General features: G+C 51.6%; 1 pseudogene; it reads left to right on the top strand.

The window, feature by feature from the left end:
• The first annotated feature begins 8,177 nt into the window (after positions 1-8,177).
• On the top strand, positions 8,178-9,619 carry LOC137757077 (melanoma-associated antigen B4-like; annotated as a pseudogene).
• The last annotated feature ends 1,631 nt before the right edge of the window (positions 9,620-11,250 follow it).

The following is an 11,250-nucleotide window of genomic DNA, read 5'->3' on the forward strand; positions in this document are numbered from 1 at the left end:
TTCGATGTGTCACCCACTTGCTTCCAGCTCTGGAGGACTCAGGTCAGTAGAGGGAAGAGTCCCAGATCCTGACACAGTGAGGACTATTGAGGTCACAAACCCCAGAAGAGTGGAGCCCGGAGAATCTTGCCCTCTGCTGTTAGTCCTCAGAAGCCCCTGAGAGAGAGCTGTGGCTGCACGTGGCCTACTGTGACTTCTACTTCTGGGGACTCAGGGTGGTGAGGACTTTGCTCTGAGGCTGGCTGGCTCAGCATAGGGGAAATTTCCAGGTTGTGCTAGGAGTTGGGGTGAGGACCTAAGGCTGGAGTGGGGCAGGAAAACCGTACCAATGGGGGCAGCGCATCATCTCTCCCCTGCCGTCAGTCCTGGGAGACGCCTGGATAGATGTCAGGCCGAGCAGAGGCAACCCTTAACTCCTCCCAGGGTGACAGAGAAGTGAGGACAGTTACTAGGTGAAGAGAGCGAGAAATTATAGGTCTTGCCAGGAGTCAAACGGAGGAGCCTGAGTGAGGACTGGTGCGGCCAACCATAATAAGGCCTGGATTTGCCTGCCACAGCTTTCTGCCTTCAGAGGCCACAGGTAGATGTGGGAAATCAGGCTACCCTCACTTCCTTCTGCTGGGTCTCAGAGAGCTGTGGGCCTTTCTACGAGCACATGTCCTCAGGTAAAGAGAGAGGAGCCACAGGCCTTCCCAGGAGTCAAACTGAGAACGCTGAGTGACGACTAAGGGGAACATGCCCCACCCCCTGAGCTGTGGGGACGACAAAGAGTCTAGCCTTGCCCCTGCTTTCAGCACTTGAAGGCTCAGGACAGGGCAGTCGGGCCGAGGCTCCTTTACATCAGGTCTAAGGGAGGTGAGATCCTTAGCCTGAAGGTAAAGCCATTAGAGGGCAGAAGGGTGGGTCCCAGGCCCTACGTGAAGCCAACTGAGAGCACTGAATAGGGACTGAGGACCCAGTGATCCCAGGATAGAAAGGACTCCACAGAGCTGTCAGCACTGTGTTCCCCCTGTCAGGGCGGTGAGCTGGGGCACCCCTCACTTCCTCCTCATGGGTCCCCGGGACCACTGAGGTGTCAACTGCAGAGCAACAGAGAGGAGGAAGCCCAGGCCCTGGCTGCCGTCCACCTAAAGACCCTGAAGATGAACTGAGCAGACTCCCCGCCCTAGAACGCGGAAGGTCCCACTGGCAGCCCCCTTCTGTCACCCCAGGGACACTCAGGTAGGCTGGCAGCCTGTAGCCCAAGGCTCACTCTACCGTCCTCCACAGGGGTCTCAGGGGACAGGCGGAGCAGGAGGACGGGAGCCCTGTGGGTCCTCGAGCAGTGCCCTCAAGGACCCTGCAGAGGCGGCCTTGGTTAAAGCCAGGGAGGAATCTCCCCGCTGAAGGTGCTCACAGCACCTCCTTGTCCCTCCCCCCAGGTGCCCTCATTGCCTGCCTTCCTGCCCACGCTCCCGCCTGCTGGCCCTGACCTGTGTCATCGTGCCTCGGGGCCAGAAGCGGAAGCGCCGTGCCCGCGAGAGACGCCACCAGGCCCGGGGGGAGACTCATAGAGTCTCAAGGGTGCCCAGGCCACTGAGGCGGAGGCGGCGGCGGCGGCGGCGGCGGCGGCGGCGGCGGCAGCAGAGAGAGAAGAGTCGCCCTCCTCCCCCCGCTTCTGTTTCTCGGGGTACTCCCCCGAGCTCCCGTGCTGCTGGCGCTCGCCCGGGAGCCTCAGGGGGTCCCAGCCACTAGCTGTCGTGATGCAGGGGTTTCCTGCCCAGGATATGAAGAGGGTGCCCGGGCGAGCCAAGATGAGGATAGCGAGTCACAGATGAGCGGGCCTGCCCCATCCTGGACGGTTCGTCTTTCCCTCCCCTACCTGGACACCGGTGGTTGGAGCATGCCCAGAGATCCTCCCTCTCGTGGTCAAGGACCACTGCTAGGTTTCCAGCCATACCAGGACCAAGCAAGACAAAACCGCCGGCACAGGTTGACGCAGGCGCACCAAGACCTAAAAGGTGACTCACGGTAACCCAGGGTTCATTATGCCTCATTTGTACTAACTTAGCATTGCGGCTTTTGCTTCCCCGCCCCACCCGATGGGTTCTGCTTGGGTGCTTATGGGTAAGTGCCTGCATACTAGCAGGAAAGTTACATAACCTAAAGCTGTCAATCGATTTCTCAGTCAAATAACGCAGGACACAGGGAGGGACCACCACTCTACAAAACACGGCCCTACCCCATTGCGGGGCTGCTTCTGGTTTCCAGACAGCCCGCTCTCCTGCTTTCTCGGGAGTGTACTTTTTGCTCTGCTTAACTGAACTCTTGCTACTTAAAACTGCTCTACGCCTCTCGACTGAATTCTTCCTCTTTGGGAGGGCAAGAACCACGGAAATCGCCATTCTGCTGGTGACAGTATGGATCACACAATTCATTACTTTTGTCAGGTACAAGCTAAAGTTTTGATATTTTATAAAACAAATTTAGAAACCTTCCATTTTTTTTATGACCTCGAACAAGAAAACACAGCAATGGAAGAGGGATTTCCATGGAACTGTGAATAGACTCGGCAGTTAAATAATGTGGGTCCAGTAAAAAAGAAAAGAAAAAGAGTAAATGGTGGTACATTTTTGGTTTGGTTTATTCTTTTAGTGCTTCTTTTTGTAAAACTGAAAGATGTTTTCTTAGATTATTCAAGATTGTGAGAGAAATTAAACAATAATAAAGTAGACCTCCTTATCGTTGCCACTCTTATTCCCAACCATTAATTGAGCATCTACTCTTTGGAAGGCTCCATGGCAGAACTGGGGATGGTAAGAAAAAGAAGACTGAGCCACTGTCCATAGAACTTTAGAGCCTAGGAGCTGCCGCCATATCAAGAAGATGGTGAGACACACTCTAAGAGCTAAATAAATGACAAGTTAAAACAAGGGGTGAGAAAGAGAGGAGGTTCCAGATGAGAGCAGTCAAGTGTAAATGCTGTTTTTGCTCACAGATGACCTAACTGTCTATGTAGGAAATCTCAAGTAATCAACAACAAGAAAACTCCTGGTATTAATCAGCCAAGGTTAATACTCAACAGTCAATTGTTGTCCGATAAACAAATGGAATTTGCAATTGAAAAACCTAATGCCATTTACATTAGCACCAAAAAAAGATTGATTATAAATAATTCTTAAAAATATACGTATAAGATTTATATGAGAAATACAAACGTCACTGAAAAAAATTAAAGGAGATCTAAATAAATAGAGAAACACTCCATGTTCACGGATAGGAGGATGCAAGATTGTTGAGATGTCAGTTACTCCCAACTTGATTTATACACTCAATACAATTCTGCTCAAAACTCCAGCAAGTTATTCTGTAGATAGCAACAAACAATCTAAAGTGTATATAAAAAATGAAAAGATCCATAATAACCAACTCAAATCAATACCGAAGAAGATCAAAGTCAGAGAACTGATATTACTGGATTTCAAAACGGACTTTAAAGCTACGATAATCAAGACCACATACTATTAGCAAAAGAAGAGACAAATAGACCAAGGCACAGAATAGAAAACCTAGAAATAGACCCCTCACACAGTCAACTGATCTTTAACAAAGGAGCAAAGGCAACTCAATAGAGAAAGGAGTCTTTTAACTCACAGTGCTGGGACAACTAGACGTGCGCATACAACAAAAAAGAATGTTGATACAGACTTTACATGTTTCAAAATAATTAACTCAAAATGGATCACAGACCTAAATGGAAAACTCAAAATTTAAAAAAAGCCCGGGCCTTCCCTCATGGTCCAGTGGTTAAGACTGCACTTCCACGGCAGGGGGCATGGGTTTGATCCTTGGTCAGGGAACTAAGATCCTGCCTGCCATGCGGAGTGGGAAAACCAAACCAAACCAAACCAAAACCAAACCAAACCAAACCAAACCAGAAGGAAATACAGGAGAAAATCTTGGGTTTGGCAACGAGATTTTAGACGCAACACCAAAAGCACAATCCATGAGAGAGAAAAATGATAAGCTGAACTTCATTAAAATTAAAAACTTCTACTCTGTCAAAGGTACTATTAAGAGAATGAAAAGACAAGCCGCAGACTGGGAAAAAATAATTGTAAGACACATATCTGATAATAAACATGAATCAAAAATATACAATGAACTCTTAAAAAACTCAACGATAAGAAAACAAAAACGTCAATTTAACAGCGGTGAAAAGAGCTGAACAGACGCCTCACCAAAAATACACACAGATGGCAAATAGCATACGAAAAGACGATCAACATCACAGGTCTTCAGGGAGTTTGGGATTTAAACAACAATGAGATACCTATTAATATGGCTAAAACAAAAACAAACACCTGGCAATACCAAATGCTGGCAAGGATGGGGACCAATAGGAACTCTCATTCAGTGCTAAAGGGAATGCAAAGTGATAGAGACACACTGTCTGGAAACTGGCTGGAAGTTTCTTTTAAGCTAAACATAATCTTATCATATGATCTAGCAATTAAACGCCTAGGTATTTACTCAAAAGAGTTGAAAACTTATGTCCATCCGGAAGCCTTCAAACCAACGTTAAGAGTACACAAATTCATAGTTGCCAAAAACTGAAATCAACCAAGATGACCTTCAGCAGATGAAGGGGTAAACAAACTGTGGTAGTCCACATGATGGAATGCTATTCAGCCATGAAGAGAAATGACATTTCAAACCACAAACAGATATAGAGAAACTTAAATGTATACTGATTAGCAAAAGGAGCTAGTTTAAAAAGCCTACATATTGAGGTATTTGTAGTGAGGTGGATGGACCTAGAGTCTGTCATACAGAGCGAAGTAAGTCAGAAAGAGAAAAACAAATACCGTATGCTAACACATACATATGGAGTCTAAGAAAAAAGAAATATGGTCATGAAGAACCTAGGGGCAAGATGGGAATAAAGATGCAGACCTACTAGAGCATGGACCTGAGGATACGGGGAAGGGGAAGGGGAAGCTGGGACAAAGTGAGAGAGTGGCATGGACATATATACACTACCAAATGTCAAACAGAGAGCTAGCGGGAAGCAGTCGCTTAGCACAGGGAGATCAGCTCGGTGCTTTGTGACCACCTAGAGGGGTGGGATAGGGAGGGTGGGAGGGAGGGAGATGCAAGAGGGAAGAGATAATGGGGATATATGTGTAACTGATTGACTTTGTTATAAAGCAGAAACGAACACACCATTGTGAAGCAATTCTACTCCAATAAAGATGTTAAAAAAAATCAAAAAAAAGGAAAAAAAAAAAAAAAAAAAAAAAAGAAAATACACCATAGACTAAAGCAATAATATAAAAAACATACCTAGAAAGAAACCATACAAAAATGTATATAATCTACATGGAGGCAATAAGAAGAATTTCCTGACTGACTTAGGAAAAAGAAGTCTCAACCAGAATAGTATGTTATGTGTATTCGTGAGGCACAGATATTGTAAGAATATCGATTTTCCTTAATTCGTTTACAGATTTAGTACCTTATCCATAGCAGCTGATGACAATCAAACATGGGCTACTGTTTCCTGTACCCAAAATCAACCATGGAAAAATTACAGAAGGAATAAAGAGAAAACATTAACAAAAGCAACAACACAAAGCTAAATAATCCCTGAGGGACAGTAAGTCTCCACTGAACTAGAACCTGAGTGTGGGCAGGTAGGGGGATGCCCTGAATTCGAGACAGGCCTGTAGCCTGCAAGAGAGGCAGATGACAGGACTGATTAGAGAAAAGCCTTTAAACTTGAGCCCTTGATTCTTCCACTGTGCTCTGGGACCATGAATCTCTACTGCTTCACTGAAGGAACCTGAGGCAGCCTTGCAGAGCCCGCATGCCAGGAGCATGGGACACCAAAGATTGGGCTGGATGTGGCAGTATGGTCCACAGGCTGTGAGATAACCATCTGAAACTTTGTTAGTGGATGACAACTGGCCTTTTTAAATGATCATCTTAATGGACTATCACACACGGACTCAAAGAGAATAGCAAGTAACACAGCAGTTGTACAAAAGGACAGAAATTCATTTCTGAACTTTTGGGCAATGCCCCTGATGTCAACAAAGAGAGACCACAGTGAGAACTGTCAGGCTAAGGAGCCCCTTCACTAACTCCTCCGGGATTCTGTGGGGCATGGTTGGGGACAGGGATGGAGTCATACCAGAGAAGGATGGAATGGAATCGCAGGCCCTGCCAGCAGTCAGTGTGAGGACCTTGAGTGAGACCTGACGGGCTCCAAACCACAGAAGAGAGTCTCGCCTCCTTTCCCCTCAGCTCATCTTACCTGCACCAGCCATCTCTGGGAGGCTCCAGGCAGAAGTGTCCAGATGAGATGTGCCTGCACTTCACACCAGCAGTCTCAGGGAGCTGATGTCTCTGATGCGAGGCCTTGGCCTCAGGTCAGCAGACGGGAGGTAGCCCAGCACCTACAGGGAGTCAAGAGAAGACACTGAGAGGGGATTGAGAGCAGCATCCACCATAGAACAGGGGGCCCCAAAGAGGCCTCACTGTCAGTCTCGGGGGACCCAGGCATGGCTGTGAGGCTCAGGCCCCCAGATACTTCCGGCCGGGGGCGCCGACAGAAATGAGAGCCAAGGTGGGACGCCTGCTGACTCAGCTCAGCGGAGGGAAAAGTCCCAGGACCTGCCAAGAGTCAATGAAAGGCCCACGTGCCAGTCCTGCGGGAAGCTCCGCCTGCACCACCCCACACCTCCCCTCCCCGTCCCGCCCCGCCCCGGCCCGGCCCCGCCCCACCCCCGCCCCGCCCCGCCCCTACTGTCCTCCTGGAGCCCAGATGCGCACGACCGGAAGTGACGTCCTCCTAACCACGCTGTGGGGGCGAGGCCATTTTTGAGAGTTGCCGTCCTGCGAGGGTGAGTCGCGGGAGGAGTCCCACGTCTCGTCAGGTGTCAAGGTGTGAGGTGACCCCAGTTAGAAGTGCGGGGACACGCCCCCGACACCCCCAATCCCCTTTCCCTCCGCAAACAGGTGGCCCCGCAGGCCCCGCTCACCCCGCCCACCCCGCCCCTGCTCTCGGCCCGAGAGGCTCGGGCCTGGCTGTTAGGCCCCAAGTCCACCCGCTTCCCCCGCGGGGCCTCGGGCAAGGAAGGCCTCGCTCTGAGGTTGGTGGACCCTGGCTCAGCTCAGTAGAGGGAGCGCCCCAGGCCCTGTGCAGTGAAGGACGGGACCCTCGTGGGGTCCGAGGGGCTCCACGCCCCAGAATGGCGGCCACGCAGACCCCGCCCCTGACGTCAGCCTGGGAGCCTCCGGGCAGGTCTAAAGACGGAGGGGCTCCCTCAGTGCGAACGCGGGCGGGCGGGCGGGCGGGCGGACGGACGGACGCGGGAGACTCAGGGAGGAGGGGGCCTTGTTCTGAGGGGCTGGCCGCAGGTCAGCAGAGGGAGGATTTCCAGGGCACGGGAGGAGTCAGGGTGAGGACTGTCCTCCCCGTCGCAAGGGCACCTCAGAACCCCTCCCCTGTTGTCAGCCGCTTCCTTCCGGCCACACACGGAGAAGGGAGGGCTGCTGTCTGAGAGGGGAGGTGCAGGCCAGCAGAAGGCGCGTCCCTGAGCACTCCCCAAGAGTCAGCCCAAGCCCTTGAGTGAGGACCAGTGGGGCCGCCAACCACAGGGCCTCGACCTGTCTGCCGCACGCCGCAGGCTTGGTAAAACTCTGCCACGTGCGGCCGCGTGGTCACCCTCACTGCCTCCTAATGAGACTCAAGGAGGTGCCGGCACTGGTGCGAGCAGATGGCCCTCGGGGCAAGAGGGGAGCTCCAGGCTGCACCGGCCGCCCAGGGAGGACCCCGAGTGAGGACTAAGGGAGCCACCCACCCCGAAGAGAAGGGACGAGAGAGAATATGGCCTGTCCCCTCCTGCCAACCCGTAAACTCCCAAGGAAGGACTGTCAGGCTGAGACTGCCCGTACTTTTCCTCTGCCAGGTCCAAGGGAGGTTAGAGCTTTGTTCTGAAGGGGCCATCACCAGGCAGCAGAAGGGAGGGTCCCAGGATCCTTCGGTGGTGGGCTGAACGCTCCCTCCTTTCCTCCTCCTGGGTGTCATGGAAGATGGTGGTGTCAACTTCAGAGCAGCAGACGGGATGGGGTGGGGGTGGGGGTGGGGGGGGGTGGGGGAGTCTTGCCAGCAACTGCCATCCTGACTCTGAATGGGAACCGCGAGGACCTACCTCCCCTGCCAGCCCCCACTGTCACCCCCGTGCCGCCCAGGCAGGGCTGGCTGGCTGTGCCCCAAGGCTCACTCTGCCGTCCTCCACAGGGGTCTCAGGGGACAGGCGGAGCAGGAGAACGGGAGCCCTGTGGGTCCTCGAGCAGTGCCCTCAAGGACCCTGCAGAGGCGGCCTTGGTTAAAGCCAGGGAGGAATCTCCCCGCTGAAGGTGCTCACAGCATCTCCTTGTCCCTCCCCCAGGTGCCCTCATTGCCTGCCTTCCTGCCCACACTCCCGCCTGCTGGCCCTGACCTGTGTCATCATGCCTCGGGGCCAGAAGAGGAAGCACCGTGCCCGCGAGAGACGCCACCAGGCCCGGGGGGAGACTCAGAGTCTCAAGGGTGCCCAGGCCACTGAGGCGGCGGCGGCGGCGGCGGCAGAGAGAGAAGAGTCGCCCCCCTCCCCCGCTTCTGTTTCTCGGGGTACTCCCCCGAGCTCCCGTGCTGCTGGCGCTCGCCGGGAGCCTCAGGGAGCCCCAGCCACTAGCTCTCGTGAGGCAGGGGTTTCCTGCCCAGGATATGAAGAGGGTGCCCGGGCGAGCCAAGATGAGGAAAGTGCAAGTACCTCCCAGGCAGCACCTTCCACTCACAGCACTTGGAGAGATCCTCTGTCCATGAAGGCCAGCACGTTGGTGCAGGTCCTGCTGGAGAAGTACAAGCTGAACGAGCCCATCCCGCAGGCAGAAATGCTGAAGGCTGTCAGCAAGAAGTACACGAAGCACTTCCCTGAGATCCTCAGGAGAGCCTCTGAGTGCATGGAGCTGGTCTTTGGCCTCGAGCTGAAGGAAGTCGACCCCAGCCGTCACTCCTACGCCCTCATCAGCAAGCTGGCCCTCCCCAGCGAGGGAAGTCCGAGTGGTGAGTCGGGGCTGCCCACGTCCGGTCTCCTGATGACTCTCCTGGGCGTGATCTTCAAGAAGGGCAACCGTGCCACCGAGGAGGAGATCTGGGAATTCCTCAATGCGTTGGGGTTGTATGCTGGGAGGAGGCACTCGATCTTTGGGGAGCCCAGGAGGCTCATCAGCGAAGAGTTCGTGCAGCAGAAGTACCTGACCTACCGCCAGGTGCCCAACAGCGATCCTCCGCGCTATGAGTTCCTGTGGGGCCCGAGAGCCCTGGCTGAAACCAGCAAGATGAAAGTGCTGGAGTTTGTGGCCAAGATCGCTGATACCGTCCCCAGTGCCTTCCCAGATCTCTATGAGGAGGCTCTGCAAGATGAGGAAGAGAGAGCAGGAGTGAGAGCCGCGGCCAGGGCTGCAGCTGTGGCCGAGGGCAGTGCACTTCCAGGGCCAAGGCCCCGCAGCTCCTCCCACATCTAGGGAGGGAGGCCGCGGGCAGTTTGTTCACTTTGTTTTGGAAGGGAGCAGTCAAGCCCCTAAATAGTGCAGAGTAGGAGGGGTGGAGGGAACAAAGTATAGATCTTATTTATCTTCCTGTTTTAAACTAGTAACCTCTATACCTTATTTATTGACTTATTTAGGTTTTTTCAAATGTTTTTATCTTGTAATAGATAGTGTGTTTTCTTAAGAATATGAATTCGTGCATGACATTGCTTGCATATTTATTGCTGTTTAAAGAGTTCTAAAGTTACAGTTTTGGTATATGTAAAAGAAATTCACGAACCATCTATATACTTTCTGTATGATCCACAAGTAGAAAACATGGCACTGCAATAGAGATTTTCATGGAAACGTGAAAGACGACCACAGAAAATATTTGGAAACAAAAAATGGAGAAAACAGAGAGTAAAAGGTATTTAATTCGTGGTTTGCCTCATTTCTTTTAAACTTTCTCATTTGTGAGTATTTGTTTCTTTTGTCCTAGTGCACTGCATATTCTCTGCTACCTACTGGATTAAAAATAAACTCTGATGGGAGGGTGGTATTTTGGGGGTTCATAATAATCACATCATAACTGCCATTCATCAAAAACCCAGTATTTCTTAATGAGTATGCCACTGCTTTATATGTAGTACATAACATTCCAACATTCATGCAGGATAGGATTTGGCAGACTCCCTTTATAGGTGAATAACTTGCAAATTTCTCAAGTTCACAAGACTGATTAAGTGACCCTGCTGGGTCTAGTCCCCTGGTCGGGAATAGTCTAGAGCCTACACTCTTCCACTCCTCCCAGCCTAAGCCAGACCTTATGTCTTTTAATTCATTTTTCTTCTCACCACTCCAAAATGTATCTCATGGGATAAATAGGGGCCCTGTTCCCAAAGCACTGTTTTGGAACACGGTAATAGTAACGCTGAATAAGTGAATGGTATGAATAAAAAAAAAAAAATATTCGGTGACAATGGGGTCGTCTACATATGCAGTGCCAGATAACCTGAAAAGATCAGCATCTCCTCATTTGCTCTTCAAGTTTCTCAGGGACATAAAAGCCTTGGTTTAAGAGCTGTGTCCTCAGGTCAGTGGAGGGAGGAGTCCCAGCCTCTGATAGTTACTCAAGGTGAGGACCTTAGAAGAGAAGGGGGCCCCACAAAGTGTACCCTGCTTTCTCCCTTGTGTGGCCATGGGCAGAGCTGTGTGTCTGAAGGTACCCCTTCTTTTCCTCCGGGGCAAGGGTGGAGAGGTTCTCAGGGAGGCGAGTTCCTTGGTCTTGTGGCAGCCATCTCCAATCCTGCCCAAGTAGGGGATCCTAACAGGCCTTAATTCGATTCAGGGTGAGGACACTGGGTGCTGATGAGTGGACTCCCCATAACAAAGGGGACCACACAGAGGCCCCCGGCAGGGGTAGCCAGGGAATAGGTCTCTTACCTCCCCTTCTGGTGTCTCAGGAAGGTGAAAGCCTTGGCCTGAGGCTGGCAGACAGTCAGTCAGTAGGGAGGCTGGAGTCCCATATGCTACCTGAAGTCAAGGTAAGAAACCTGAGTTAGGACTGAGGGGCCACTGACTCCAGAAGAGTGGGGCCTTGTAAAATCCTGCTCCTCAGAAGACCCCAACAGCTTTGGACAGATCTGGTTCATCCTGACTTCCAATTCCGAATTTCCAAGAAGGTAATGC

Source organism: Eschrichtius robustus, chromosome X (assembly GCF_028021215.1).
Source record: "Eschrichtius robustus isolate mEscRob2 chromosome X, mEscRob2.pri, whole genome shotgun sequence".
NCBI classification, from domain to species: Eukaryota; Metazoa; Chordata; class Mammalia; order Artiodactyla; family Eschrichtiidae; genus Eschrichtius; species Eschrichtius robustus.